The sequence below is a fragment of the Petaurus breviceps genome, unplaced genomic scaffold (assembly GCF_028583685.1).
Source record: "Petaurus breviceps papuanus isolate PSGF00001 unplaced genomic scaffold, PetGlider_PUasm1.0 90792, whole genome shotgun sequence".
NCBI classification, from domain to species: Eukaryota; Metazoa; Chordata; class Mammalia; order Diprotodontia; family Petauridae; genus Petaurus; species Petaurus breviceps.
In genome coordinates, this window is record NW_027187347.1 from 18,436,103 (window position 1) to 18,451,942 (window position 15,840).

Sequence of the window (15,840 nt, forward strand, 5' to 3'; positions counted from 1 at the left end):
CATGGATGTATCCTCAAAGAAAGCACTGACATTTAATAGATTTCATCATTGTAAGGAGAAGAGACAGGATGTGAGGGTGACAAGATGATGTGTGGCACAGAGGGCTGGACTGATCATAGATTCATCCTTTCCAAGCTAAACATTAACATTTAACAAAAGTGATGACTCTAAGGTAAGACAACTGTCAGGCAAATCAACATCAACAGATTAGACTGCTTCTCCATGCATGAACAGTTTATTGTTGACCTAGCAGGAAAACTGAGTCAACACACAGCAACAGTGGAGCAGAAAAGGTGTGGATAGCTTTTGGAGACTTGATGTGTAATATCTGCTCATCAAGGCCGCAAAACTTGCATATATCATGATTGGTTTGATGAAAATGATGGGGAAATCCAGAAGCTGATAAATGAAAAAATGAGAACTCCACAGGGTTTACCAGCATGACAGTTTGTCCGTCTCTAAGAAGGCAGTGTTCAACTCCATCAAAGGTAAAGTACAAAACCATTCCCCAATTGATGAATGATCAAAGAATATGAACAAGCAGTTTTCAGATGAAGAAATCAAATCTATCTATAGTCATATGAAGAAGCGCTCTAAATACATTTTATTTTGCCTTTTATTGGGGGAGGAGGGCAGTTGGGGTTAAGCAACTTGCCCAAGGTCACATGGCTTAGTGTTAAATGTCTGAGGCCGGATTTGAACTTAGGTCCTCCTGACTCCAGGGCTGGTGCTCTATTCACTGCCCCACCTAGCCACCCCAAAATAATTTTTGACTAGAGAAATTAAAATTAAAACAACTCTGAGGTACCACCTTACACCTACCAGATTGGCTAATATAACAAAAATTGAAAATGAAAAATGTTGGAGAGGATGTGAGAAAATTGGAACACTAATGTATTGTTCATGGAGTTGTGAACTGATGTGACCATTCTGGAGAGCAATTTGGAACTATACCCAAAGGGCAAACAAACTGTGCATACCCTTTGATCCAGCAATACCACTACTAGGTCAGTATCTCAAAGAGATCATAAAAAAGGGGAAAGGACCTATATATGCAAAATATTAAAAGCAATTCTTTTTGTGGTGGCAAAATATTGAAAATTGAGGAGATGCCCATCAATTGGGGGATGGCTGAATAAGTTGTGGCATATGATTGTAATGGAGTACTATTGTACAATAAGAAATGATAAACAGGCAGATTTCAGAAAAACCTGAAAAGACTTGTATGAACTGATGCAGAGTGAAATGAGCAGAACCAGGGAAACATTATATATAGTATCAACAACATTGTGTGATAATCAACTTTGAATGACTCAACCCTTCTTAGCAACACGATGATCCCAGACAAGTACAAAGGACTCATGAAGGAAAATACTATCCACATCCAGATAAAGAACTGATGGACTCTGAGTGCAGATCAAAGCATATTTTCTTCACTTACTTTATTTGTGTTTTATTTGTGTGTATGTGTGTTTTCCTTTTGATCAGTTTCTTCTTTCACAACTGTGACTAATATGGAATATGTTTCACATGATAGCATATCTATCAAGTTGTTTGCCAGTTTTGGAAGGAAGAAAGGAGGGAGAAAAATTTAGACCTCAAAATTTTATAAAAATGGATGCTAAAAAATTGTCTTGACATGTAATTGGGAAAAATATTATTTAGAAAAAGAGGGAAAAAATATAAGTGCAAGTGAAGCTTAGAGATATGCAGGATTCTTGGTTCACTAAGAAGGCAGATGAGATTCAGTTTTATGATGATGCAAAATTCTTCTTCTTTTAAATCCAAAGCATTTCTACAATGCCCTGGAGATTATGGGCCAAAGACCTATAATGCCTCTCAACTACTCAGCACTGATGGAGCCACAATGATTAGTATTAAGGACATGATCCTGGAGAGATGTGATGAACACTTTCATAGTGTTCTCAACAGACTGTCATCAACCAATGCTGAAACCACTGACCATATACCTCAGGTTGAAGTCAATCCTTTTCTAGCTGAACTTCCAATAGAAGAAGAGGTATTGAATACCATTAGGCTCCCCTTATGTGGCAAAGTGCCTGGTAATGATTCCATCCCAGCAAAGATCTACAAGGTAGGGGTCCACTGCTCATACAGAAGCTGACTGAGTAGTATCAGCTTATCTTCATTGGTATATATGTACTAAGTACTAATTTGAGAATTCAAATAATCATTCCACAGCTTTGTAGAACTCACCTTTGGAATACTCAAATAGACTTGTGGTTTCCTTGTTTTGGAAGTTGCCTACTTCCCTCCAGTGATACAAATTCCAACCCATCCATGCCTATCTTTTTTTTTTTTTTGCTTTTTGGAGGGCAATTGGGGTTAAGTGACTTGCCCAAGGTCACACGGCTAGTTTTTGTGTTAACTGTCTGAGGCTGGATTTGAACTCAGGTGCTCCTGACTCCAAGGCTGGTACTCTATTCACTGCGACACCTAGCGGCCCCCATCCATGCCTATCTTTCTGTGCAGTTCTTAGCCATGTCTTCTTAGAGGTTTGCCTGAGGGAGTCTACCCAATATGTTAGAATCTTCTTCCTTTCTCCTTATGTAGTGAGAGCTACCAGTGGAGTATTCCAGCTGTCCATCTGGGTTGTTCCTTTTTCTTGCCATGTGAACAACCCAGAAGCTCATCCCATCAGACAATTTTTTGACATCTTTTACTTATTATCTTCAAGAAAAGAATTTGTAAGAACTGAACGTCATAAGCATCAAATAATGTATAAAGATTGAAAGTTACATTTTATAACTATAATATAATTATATATTATACATATAAAACTATGTATATGGTTACATATAGTTATATTTTAACATACAGGAAAACATTGGCCATTGACAGGGGATTTATCACTGAGTTACTTGTCTGTGTACAGTTAGACTGTCACAGACCATCGATTTGTCAGAGCTAAAATCAAAATTAGTGAAAAAAATAATGAAAAAGAATAATGGGGAAAAGAAATGGCACACAATTGAAAAAAAATTTAACTTTGCTTTAAACTTCTTAAACAATTGAAAATTTCTTAGATGGTTATGTTTTACATGATTGCACATGCATAACCTATGTCAAATTGCTTACAGTCTTAGGAAGGGAAAGAATTTGGAACTCAAAAAAATTTTAAAATAAATGCTAAAAATTTTCTTTACCATGTAATTGTGAAAAATAAAATATTACTTTCATTTTTTTGGAGGGCAATTAGGGTTAAGTGACTTGCCCAAGGTCACAGGGCTAGTTTTTTGTGTGTGTTGAGTGTCTGAGGCCTGATTTGAACTCAGGTCCTCCTGACTCAAGGGCTGGAGCTCTATTCACTGTGCCACCTAGCCACCCCTAAAATATTACTTTTAAACAAGGAAATTGTTTAGTTAGGAAATAGACAGCAGAAATGACAGTGACAGCAAGTATACAAATTTTATTCATAAGTTTAACCAATGCAAATTGTTACAGCAAGAAGATCAAAAGAAGCCAGTAAGTACCATAGACAGCAACAGTCTTACTGGCTGAATGGAGAGAGATGTATTTGTAGCTCATTTGTAAAACCTTTTGAAGAAGAATGATGCAAAGTTTAAACAACATCATCTTCTAAAGTGGAGAAAAGCAGTAACTGACAAAACCAATTTAAAGAAAGTATGGCAATATATACAACTAAGCAAAGTCACTTAAGGTCATTCAAATATAAATATGGAAAATATTTGCAAAAATAATTATAGCAAATTATTTTATTTATCAAAGACAATAGAACCACCACACTTATCCCATTCCTGGATGTACTTATAGAGAAGGTAGAAACAGTCAATAAACCTTCATTAGATGTCTACTATGTACCATTGTTCTAAGCACTGGGAATACAATAAGAGGTAAAAGATGGTCTTTACCCTCAAGGAACTCATAATCTAGTTGGGGGGGGGGAAATAAAAAGCAAACAAATATTTACAAATAGGCTATAAACAGAATAGATGAGACATAATGAAAAGAGGGAAAGCTCTAGAATTAAGAGGAGTTGGGAAAGGCTTCCCATAGAAGATGGGATGTCATCTGGGACTTAAAGGAAGGCAGTAAGCAGAGATGAGCTTGGAGAACATTCCAGGCATGGGGAATAGCTTGTTAAAATACCTGGAGCTGAGAGATGGAGTGTCTTGTTTGTGGAACAACTGGCAGGCCAGTGTCACTGGATCAAAAATATGCACCAGGGAGTAAGGTGCAAAACTAGAGAGATAGGAGGGGCTAGGTTAAGGAGAGCTTTGAATGCCAAGCAGAGGATTTTGTATTTGACCATGGAGGCAATAGAGAGCCAATGGAATTTATTGAGTAGGGGTACTGTGATCAGACCTGTGCTTTAGGAAAATCACTTTAGTGGCTAAATAGAGAAATTGGAGTGAGGAGAGATTTGAGACAGGTAGACCCATCAGCAGGCTCTTACAATACTCCAGGTGTGAGGTGATAAGGGCCTGCACCAGAGAGGTGGCAGTATCAGAGGAGAGAAGGGAATGTATTTGAGAGATGTTGCAAAGGTGAATATTTACAGGCCTGCACAACAGGTTGGATATGTGGGGTGAAAGATGGTGAGGAATTGAGCATAGTACCTAGGTTGTGAGCCTAAGGGCTCACGAGGGAGTGATGATGTTGCCCTCTATTGTAATAGGGAATGTAGGAGGAGGGGAAGCATTTGGGGAGAAGAAAATGTGTTTTGTTTTGGACATGTTGAGTTTAAGATGTCTACTGGACGTCCAGTTCAAGATATTTGAAATTCAATTGGGATTGGAGGTCAGAAGAGAGATTGGGGCAGAGTATAGGTAGACTTGAGAATCATCAGTATAGAAATGGTAATTAAATCTATGGGAACTAATAAGCTAACCAAAGGAAGAAATGTAGCTAGAGAATAATGATAGAGAAAGGAGAGAGATAAGATCAACTGTATAGAGAAGAGATGCGTTGGAAATAACATAATTGTGAGGGTATTGAAGGATTGAGCTACAAGGTATCTAAAAGTATAGAAAAAATCTTGGATGTTATTAATATCACAGAAAGGCAACTGAGAAAATATTAAGATCTACTGATCTACATGCCTACTTTCTCATTTTTATAATGACTTTGGTGTGTAAAATACACTAATAGAGGCAATTCTTAATGAGGGGAGGAGGAAACAAGCAGGTTTTCTTAAGTGATATCTAACAGTAGATGACATCTGTGCCTTTTCTTAATTAATTGAAAGATGTAGCATATAAAAGACCTCATTGTGATTATTTTTGTTGATTATGAAAAAAATATTTGATTTGGTAAAATAAAATGCTGCTTTATATAGACTTTTCTTTTGCAAACAAGTTGTATTCTATTCATTAAAATCCTTAAAGACTTCTTGGGAGATATAACAACAGAAGTAATCCTGTTCAACAACCCTCTGATAATAAATATCAGGTAAGATGTTTATTAAGATATAGGTAAGATACTCACTAAAGGTTTTCACCACTATGAAAGAAGGGATTCTACAAAGAGTGCAGGTCATAGAGGGATTTCCTATGGGTGGTGAGGTCCTCTAGCTTGTGAATAACCTTGGACTGTTTGTGCCAAGCCCTAGAACACTGAAGAACCTTCTGGAAGAGATCTTTAATATCCAAAAGGAGTTTGACCTGCTTATCCACGCAGGAAAGACTAAGAGATGAAGAATGTTGATTGCCCAGATTATAAAATCCATTTGGATGGATGCCCTTTGGGTTGCATGCTATCAGCATGTAATTTGGTAAAGATGATACAGACAGACAAAAAACTTGGTCCCGGAGATGAACAGGCGGAAGACAGTGGGATGGATTGTCTTCAGGAAATTGCAAAGCTCTTGTATTAACCCCAAGCTTCTCACAAAAACAAAGGCCAATCTTTTCAATGTTAATATTTTATCTGTGCTGCTATATGGCAGCAAGATTTAGAATATAACTATCTCCAAAGAATAAAAAGTGAATATCACATAGAGGAAAAAGAAGAAACCCATGGTGGACATGAACCAGTTACAACATATAACCACTGAGGAACTCTGAGAAACAGCAACACAAGAACATTATTCTTCATCCTGCTGAATTCCTGTTTACCTGAAGTCTCTGGTTGTTTGTTTTTGAGGCTTCTCAGTTATGCCTTTTCCCATTACTGGTTGGGCTTGATCTGCTGAAAAACTATGACCTGGATTTGGTGAGTGTCCCTGGGCTACTTCTTCTTCTTCTGAACTTTTCTCCTGGGCTCCCCTCCCCTTAGTCCTATGTGGATTGACTATTCTATCCATGAGTTGGCTGTAACTGCTGGGTCAAACACACAGAGTGTTATGCTACATGCAATACATCTGAAAAGGGACAGTCACAATGAGGAATGTATATATGAAGAGGCAGGTAATTAGAATGACGAAGAAACTCAAAATCTCATAATTCAGTGATCACTTGAGAGATTTGGTAATGTATAGCCTGGAAAAGAGAAGACGGTTGTCCTAAAACTTGTGAAGATCTGCATCCCATTTTTGAGATCTCATCTAAAAGAGGGAATAGGGGCAGCTAGGTGGTGCAGTGAATAGAACACTGGCCCTGTAGTCAGGAGGACCTGGGTTCAAGTCTGGCCTCAGACACTTAACACAAAAACTAGCCATGTGACCTTGGGCAAGTCACTTAACCCCAATTGCCCTCCAAAAAAAAAAGAGGGAATAGACATTCTGAATACCTCTAAAGGGTAGAACTAGTACCAAGATCAAAGTAAGGAAGAATTTAATATAATGATTTTAGCTGTGCCAAAACAGAAATGACCGTTATTGCCTCAAATCACTGGAAGTGTTAAAGTAGAGGATGGATAACCACTTGCTGGGGATATTATAGAGGGAATTAATATTTTGACTAAATTAGATTAAATGACTCAGGATTCCTCCCAACCCTGGAATTTTATTAGGGAAGGGAATAATCATTTCTATAATGCCTATTACATGCCATGCATAGGTGGTGCAGTGGATAGAGTGTCAGACCTGGAGTCAGGAAGACCTGAACTCAGATCTGACCTAAGACATTAACTAGCTGTGTGATTCAAGTTGTCACTTCATCTAGTTTGTCTCGGCTTCTTCATTTATATAATAAGCTGGAGAAAGAAGTGGAAAAGCACTCCAGTATCTTTACCAAGAAAACTCGAAATGGGGTCATGAAGATTGGACACAACTGAAACGACTGAACAACAGTGACTTGCCAGGTAAGTGCTTTTTACAAATTTTATCTCATTTGATTCCCACAACAGCCCTGTGATGTAGATGCAATTATCCCTATTTTACAGTTGAGGAAATTGAGGGAGATAAAGGTAAATGACTTGTCCAAAGTCACACAGCTGATTAATGTCTAAGGCTGAATTTTAATTCAGGTCTTTCTGATTCCAAGTCCAGCACTCCATCTATTGAATTACCAATTTGCACTGTATGGGTGATTGAATCAAATAACCATTGTTTTTCCTTCTAAATTTAAGTTCTATAGTAACAACATGTGGTGTGCTAGTTAAGTAAAAAAAAAAAAATGGAGGAGAGCATTTGAAAGATGCGTGTATTGTATTTACTGTGAGAAAGCTATACATCACCAAATAAGGGAATTGATGGAAGCAGCAGCCATGACAGGGGCTCTCCAGACAAAGGAAATTCAAGAGAAGTTAGAGGATAAGATACTATAGTTGTACAAGTACAATGTTGCTCACTCAATACTGAAATTTGGCTTCTAAACCTCTCAGGTTTTGCTTTGCACTAGCCCTACTGCACTTGAGTGGGCTTAATTTTAACTCTGTCAATTCTTCAGAAACATCTATTTTTCTTCAATAGTCAACAAACATTTATTAAGTTCCTATTATGTGCCAAGCACAGGAGTGACACGAAGGCAAAAATGAAATAGTCCCGGCCCTCAAGGAACTCACAGCCATTTCAGCACCATAATCAGTAATCTGCACCTCCACCCCTAACTTCTGTTTCTGTTTCTGACTGCACTACTGTCTATCATTTTAAGATATGTCTCTCCGGTGATCAAAATCTAATTGTTCTCCTAAAATTATGATCTCACCCTTGCCCCATGTCCTATGTAGGAACATAAGATCCTCTGTTTTAAATTGAATGGGACCTTAAAAGTCATTTAAACCAACCCCCACATTTTACAAATGGGGAAACTGACTTGCCCATGGTCACATAAGTCCCATCTGACTCCTGCTTTTCTCTCTTATGGAGAGCCATAAGTTATTAATATGGAACCAATAGCACTGAATCAAAGGACCTCAGAGCTGGAAAGTCACTTCAGAGGTTATTCAGACCTAAACAACAAACCTTCTACAACATGCCCAGTCTTTATCTGAAAAACTTCAGTGAGAGGAGACTCACTACTTCCCAGGTCAGGCCATTCCATTTTTGGATAGCTACCATGGTTAGGAAGTTTTCCTTTATGTTAAGCCTACATTTATCTCTTTGGAATGTCCACCTGCTGTTGCTAATTCTGTCTTCCGGGGCCAAACAGAATGAATTAATTCCTTTTTCTTCATGTTGTTATTGTTCATTTTTTAAGATCTGATTATTCATGACCCCATAGTATACCAAGCCCTTCTGTCTTCCAGTATCATGGCTTCCATGACACCATCTATCCATCTCATCCTCTGTTGTCCCCTTCTCCTTTTGCCTTCAATCTTTCCCAACAACAGGGGCTTTTCCAATGAGTCCTGCCTTCTCATTAAGTGACCAAAGTATTTAAGCTTCAGCTCCAGTATTTGACCTTTCAATGAGTAGTCAGAGTTAATTTAAGTATTGATGGATTTGATCTCCTTGCTGTCCAAGGGACTCTCAAGAATCTTCTCTAGCACCACAATTGGAAAGCATCTGCTTCAAATACATGAAGATAGTTATTAAGTCTTCTCTTCTCCAAGGTAAACATACCTAGTTCCATCAACTGATCTTCATCAGGCATAATCTGGAAACCCTTTGCCATTCTAGTTAAGCTGCTCTGGTTGCTCTCCAGCCTATAAATAATGATAATAATAATAATAAAATAATAAAAATCATTATATCACACAATATATTATAATGATGATAATTAATAATTATAAGTAATAATAAGCATTTTCTAAACTGTGCATTCCAGAACTGAATAAAAAAGCTCCAACAGTTGTGACTCCAGGGCAGAGTTCAGCAAAACTGTCACCTTTGTAGTCCTGGACATTGTGTCTCTCTAAATATTGCCTAAGGTTACATGAGCTTTTTTTCAGGGAGGCAGCTACTATGTCACACTTTAATCTGTCAGTGTGTGACAAACTATAACAAAACTGCTGTTATCATCCCTGACTCAGCAACTACAGCCAAGTGATCCCTGGAATGGAGTCAGTTCATACTACCAGAGGAGAGAAGCCCGGGAGAAAAGTTCAGAGGAAGGAGTAGCCCAGGAACATTCACCAAATCCAAGTCATAGTTTTTCAACAGATTAGGTCATAGCACCAAAGGGAAGGGGCAAAACTGAGAAGTTTCCATATAAATAAATAAACAGCCAGGGAAAATCCATTAGCTAAATAGGAATTCAACAGGATGGAGAATTCTTTTACTCCTATGCTTCAGAGGTCCTATATGTTGTAGCTAGCTCATGCCCACCATAGATAGACCTTTTCTTCTCTCTGTGTGATACACATATAACAAGTTTTCAGTCTTCCAAACTCCAACTGATCCTGTTCCTACTTCTTCTGAAAGAATACAAAAACACTCTAGAACTACTATTTTTTTAATTGGCCTGTTTTGTTGTACCTAAAGCATCAGAGGAAAAAAAAAATCAATAAATTGCCAGAGATCTTTAGTAGAAAGCTAGACTATCACAATTGAGAAATTTATAGGTAAGTTCATTTAGTATGACTTTAGTGTAGGAAAGCCAGAGGACTGCATAAAAGTACAGGTTTTAAGACTCTTTTGTTCACTTCAGGCCAGAGAGAAAGAGGGAAGAATGGAATTATCTGACCTAGAAGGAAAATTCTCAGCAGCAATAATGGCGTGGGACACAGCAATACATAGATTTTAGCTACAGTATCTCAGCTAAGTAGTCAATTGAAAGTATTTGACAGTGGGAGTGCAAGAAATGACAAATTCAGGTTTGCCCTTCAGGTTGAACTTGACAAGCATTAACATTAGCATTTCCATATTCAGACTTAAGTCTAGAAAGCACATTCTGCAAAAGTTTCTGATTCTAAGAAAAGATTGAGTAAGATTGTCACACAAATCTGTGAGAATAATTTAGGATAAAGACTTTTAGTAATTGAAGATTTTCTTTTGTAAATAATTATATTTCCACGAAAAAGCACGCATGAATATGGATGCTTGCATTAGACACATATGCATAACATGACACCTATGTGCATTACGGCACACACATACATGTTGTGTATGTGTGCATGTGTCTAATGCAAGTATCCATATGTTGTATGTACATCCATCCATCTATATATATACGTGTCTGGCATATACATATCAGGAAGAACTTTAGCTTAGCCCTGCCATAACCCCAGGCTTATCTAGAGACAGAATTTAAACTTTCAGCATAGAGTCTCAAAGAAAATAAGAAGCCTCTTTTGAGTACCTCTTGCAAATCCAACCTTAATAAATGAATACAAATATGCCTTTTTAAAATATCATATACCCATACTGTCTGTGTGACCTTGGACAGATGATTTAAACTCCCAGTGCCCCCAGACTACTTTCTAAGACTGTAAATTTCAGAGCAACTATTTAAAAAAATTTAGAGACAGATCAGATCAGGTACCTTTTACAACTATGGTTAGGGAACTCATTTTTAACCAAACAAGGGAAAGAAGCAATTATGAATGGTAAAATAGGTCATTTTTATTATATGAAAATTAAAAAAGCTTTCACACAACAAAATTGGGAAACAAATCTTTGCATCATGTATCTTTTATAAAGATCTAATATTCAAGATATGCAAGAACTAAAATATGTGACCAAAACCCATTCCCCAAAGATCAAAGGATAGGAACAAATGGTTTTTAGAAGAAGAATTGAAAGCAATCAGGCTACAGATTGCCAGAGATAAGAGAAATAACAGAAATGTATATAAAATAACTCAGAGGTTTCTTCAAACATTTGATTGGTCATTTCTTCCATTTTAAGTAGAAGTCCTCAGAGCAGCCATGTTTACTCCTTATTCCTCTCTCTATCCTTCTCTGGTCTCTCCATATTTCCTTATCCATCAGTCATTTGAAGAATATAGGGAAGTATATGGAGACTAATAGGAACTAATACAATCAGAAGTAAGCAGATCCAGGAAAACAATATACACAATGATTGCAACAGTAAAACAGAAAGAATAATAACAAAACAATTGAAACTGAATTCTGTGACATTATAAGACTGTGTGACCCAAAGGAGAAATATGAGGAAGCATTGTTCTTTGCATAGGTTGGGGACTTTTGGTGCAGAATACTGCAATTAGACTTTTTTGATAGGTTGGTTATTTTTCTGACCTAGTCTCCTCCAACCTTTTTTTTTATTCTTTGTCTCCAAGAAGAGAGTAGGAATATATTGGGGAAATAGGGATAACCTAAAAACAAACAAAAAAGAAAATTTATTAAAAAAAAGTTACAGAGCAATTAACAACTTGAACTGGTGGAAGTAGTTTCCTCAGAGGGAGTTTCCTATGTCAATGAAATCAAAGGTGCAGTCCAAAAATAAACAAAAATGAGCATGTTTCAAGCAGAGTTGGAAGAAAAGAGTCATATATAAGATGGTAGGGACATATGAAAATTACATGGTCAATTAGCTCTTCTCAGCAATGCAATGATCTAAGTAGATAATTCCAAAAGATTCATGATAGAAAATGCTATTCATATTCCAAGAAAGAACTGGATCTGAATGTAGATCGAAGTGTACTATTTTCTTTTTTGTTTTTCATGGTTTTTCCCTTATGTTCTGATTCTTCTTTCACAACATGACAAATGTGGAAATATGTTTAGTATGATTGTACATGTATAACCTATATTGCATGCCATCTTGGGGAGGTGAGGGAGAAGTGAGGGTGAAATTATAGAACTCAAAATCTTATAAACATGAATATTAAAAACTAAAAAATAAATAAAATTTTAAAAATAAATAAAAAGCTTAAAGCACAAAAATAGTTACATGGTCAAGTCACAAAGCTGTGAAAAAATTAACAGATAGAATCATAACTAGGTGGCTAGACCATGAAAAATGAAGAAAAGGAAGAGTACCAAGTAGACTGGAGAATTTTTTAAAATGAAAACTGAAAGAATGCAGAAGGAAGGTGACTGAGAGGTTGGACTGGAGTAACTAAGATTAGCATCAGAAGTGAAACCTTCAGGCAGAGCAAGAATTTCAGGAATTAGTCAAGTAGTAATTAAATGACTCCCAACATTCATTTCAACAACTCATCTTTGATTAGGGGATATTGCCTTTCCTCTTAAAAGTAAAGTACACTATATATAAAAATTAAAGTGAATTAAAATTAATTTTGTTTTGTTAATCTTTAGAGAACTCTGTCCTCCCACCCCCACCCCATATTATTAAACTCTCTGTGGATAAAACCAATTATCAGGAACTGCTACTTTAGGTAAGTGTTTACCAGTGCTAATTGGTTATGGAGATGGTATTTGGAAACATCTTTTCTTCAGGTAATTTTTTTCAAGTTTTGTTTTGACTTTAGTGAAAGTCCATATGCTACATAGAGATGTAAATTGAATCTAGGTTCTATTCCATTAAGTGGATAACAGCTCTACTAAATTCTCTTTTGGGGCAGCTTATTCTTCCAATAAACTGTAGTGCTTGCCATTCCCTAATTAAGTTCCATACTTCCCTTCCTCTATGCCTTTGTTTTTGTGGTTCCTTAAACCTGAAATGCCCTTCTTTCCTCTGTTTGAAATCATACATGTTTCAAGCCCTAGCTTTAATGCCATTTTCTCCATGATGTCTTCCCTGTTTCTCCCAACTGGAAGTAATCACCAGAAAGTGAGGTTCCACTGTGGAGCCCAGTTATCCAATATTGGTGACCAACCACATGCATTTTTTCTTAGTGGAGTCCAGTGGCTTGTGGTGAAAACTTGTGTATGAAGATAGAATTTGAGACCCCAGCTTTCATAGAACATGAAGTTGACCAGAGCTTGTAAAAAGTACAGTTATCCTTTCCATAATGTGGTTTTCCCCATCATGGTTTTGATATTTCATGGGTTGGCATAAGAAATCAAATGGCAATTTGGGGGGAGTTTTGTTGAAGCCACAGACAACATCGAAAAAGTTTAGAAATGGAGAAATGCATAAAATATATGTATAGTATTGTATAATGTAGACTATGACCTTGTGGTTTGCCTTTTGTTCTCATAGAGGTCCATGACATCGGAAGATGATGCCATGACTTGCAAATGAATTGGATTTAAGTAAGGGAGAGCTACGCAAAGTCACCAGCTTCACTTTCTCCTCTGGAACCATCTGGGTCCAGTGGCCAGATATAGATCAGGACAACTGGAGATGATCTAACAGCCTATGACCAAATACTTAGCCCAAATTTTATAATAAGGTACTGTAAACACCCTGTTAACAGAAAAAAGTAATATTTTCAGAATTCTTTCCTGGTCCGAATGGAGGGCCAAATAATTGCATGTAGATTTTCCGGATCGTGGGAGTGCAGCATTTCTAACTCCCTGGATGTGGAAGGGATAACTATATTCAAATTTGGCAGAAACAGGAAAATAAAAGGGACATTAAGTCCAAAATGGTAGTTTTACAGCAGATTATGGGGAGAGGTTCTTAAAGGTAAGGAGGAATTTGGAATGTATCTGGTAGGCAGTGAGTGCAAAGTTTTGAAAGGCAACATGGTATAACAGAAAGAGTGTTGGACCCAGAGTGTTGCACTTTGATTTGGGAGACCTGGGTTCAAATCCCCTTCCTTGGATACTTACTAGCTATATAACTCAGGCAAGTTATTTAATTAGCCTTTCCGAGCCTCAGTAAAATTGGGAAAATGGCACCTGTAGTAATTGCCTCAAAGAATTATGGTGAAACTCATAAGATAATTTATATAAAACACAATTTGCAAATTGTAAAGTACTACATAAATGTCAGTAATTATTATCATCTATGTAATTGTGGATAAACCATGCAATCTTTCAGAGACTTACTTTCCTCATTTGTAAAATGAGGATCATAATGCTTGTGCTGCCTAACACTGGAACTTATAGTGAGGGAGATGTTTTTCAAACCCTAAAGTGCTATGTGAATGGGGATTATTTTTGTTGAACTATGGAGTGATATGATCAGAGCTATGAATTAGGCATCTAGTAGCTGTGTAAAAGATGGATTGGAAAAGACTAGAAGTGGGAAGATGGGTTAGAAGACCATCATAGTAACTCAGCAAGAAGTAATGAGGGTCTAAAATAGAGAAATGGAGAAGAGGGGAGACGATTTAAGCTACTGTAGAGGCAGAAATACAGATATATGGATACTTTATGACGGTCAAAGCTGAAAATGTGAGGTAATGGAAAAGAATTCTGCATTTGGGGTCTGCTCCTTGTTTCAGATTTGTTTCTACTCCTTGCAACCCTGTGTGACCTTGATCTCTTAATCCTCTGGTCTTAAATTTCCTCCCCTTTAAAAATGAAAACTTGGACTAGATAGGACGTTCTCAAAGTGTGGACTCCTGGGGGTTCTTAAGTATTTTTCTAGAGGCCCATGAAGTCAAAACTATTTTCATGATAATACTGAGATGATTAATTATTAACTAAAAATGAATATTTTATATTATTATAATATTTATATTATAATTTTATAGTATTATTAATAATTCATGGTGGTTAATTAATAATACTAAGATAATAAAATATTCCTCCCTTTTCCAACTACATATCTATGTGAAGCCAAATTTTCTTTATGCACTTCAACCAAACAACATATTAGATGCAGAAGCAGATGTGAGAAACTAGCTGTTTTCTGTTAAGTCAATCATTAAAGAGATTTACTAATAAATAAATAAAATGATGCCATTCTCTCAAAATTTCTTTGTTTTGGAAAATATAGTTATTTTCATAGAATAGGCTGTCCATGTTAACATGCAATAGGTTTATTATTATTATTAAATGAATAAATATAAAATTCATCCATTTTTATTTCTAATATGATTAATATTGATAGGGGCAGCTAGGTGGTACAGTGAGTAGAGTGCTGGGTCCGGAGTCAGGAAGACCTGAGTTCAAATCTGGCCTCAGACACTTACTAGCTGTGTAACCCTGGGCAAGTCATTTAACCCTGTTTGCCTCCATTTTCTTATCTGTAAAATGAGCTGGAGAAGGAAATGCTAAACCACTCCAGTATGTCTCCCAAGAAAACCCTAAATGAGGTCAGGAAGATGTAAGGGTTATGGGATTAAAAGATCTTCCATGCCCCGTTGGACTTGCTGACGTAGCAGGAAGGGGCGGAGCAAGAGGAAGCGGAAGCCAAGCTAGTCTTCTTTCGGTGGCTGGCGGTGGTGGTGACGGCGGCAGCAGCAGAGGCAGTGGCAGCGCGAAGCCCTTTTTGAGTTAGAACTGCTAAGGACTTTCTGCTAAGGACTCCTGCTGAGGACTGCCAGGGGCCGGAGCTGCTGGGAGTGCGCTTCCAGGACGCTGGGTGGTTGCTGTGTGTGGGGAGAGGAGGACCTTTGCCTGAGGTAGCCTGTTCTGTTTTAAAGGCTTGAAAATGTGGGTGCTTTCTACTTTATCTACCTGTGCCAATGTCATAACTACTCTGATGGCTTTCACTTTCTGGTTTTGGGACTCAGTCTTTTGGTATCTTAATAAATTTTCTAGTTTATTTCC

The 15,840-nt window shown here is 37.2% G+C and overlaps 1 long non-coding RNA gene across 1 annotated transcript in view; it reads left to right on the top strand.

Moving 5' to 3' along the window:
• Nucleotides 1-5,064: 5,064 nt before the first annotated feature.
• The window catches only part of LOC138147463 (uncharacterized), a 28,246-nt gene continuing 17,470 nt past the window's right edge, over nucleotides 5,065-15,840 (top strand). The window contains exons 1-2 of the long non-coding RNA XR_011164813.1: nucleotides 5,065-6,195; nucleotides 7,117-7,224. This is a non-coding gene — a long non-coding RNA (uncharacterized lncRNA). The remainder of the gene's footprint in view (nucleotides 6,196-7,116; nucleotides 7,225-15,840) is intronic.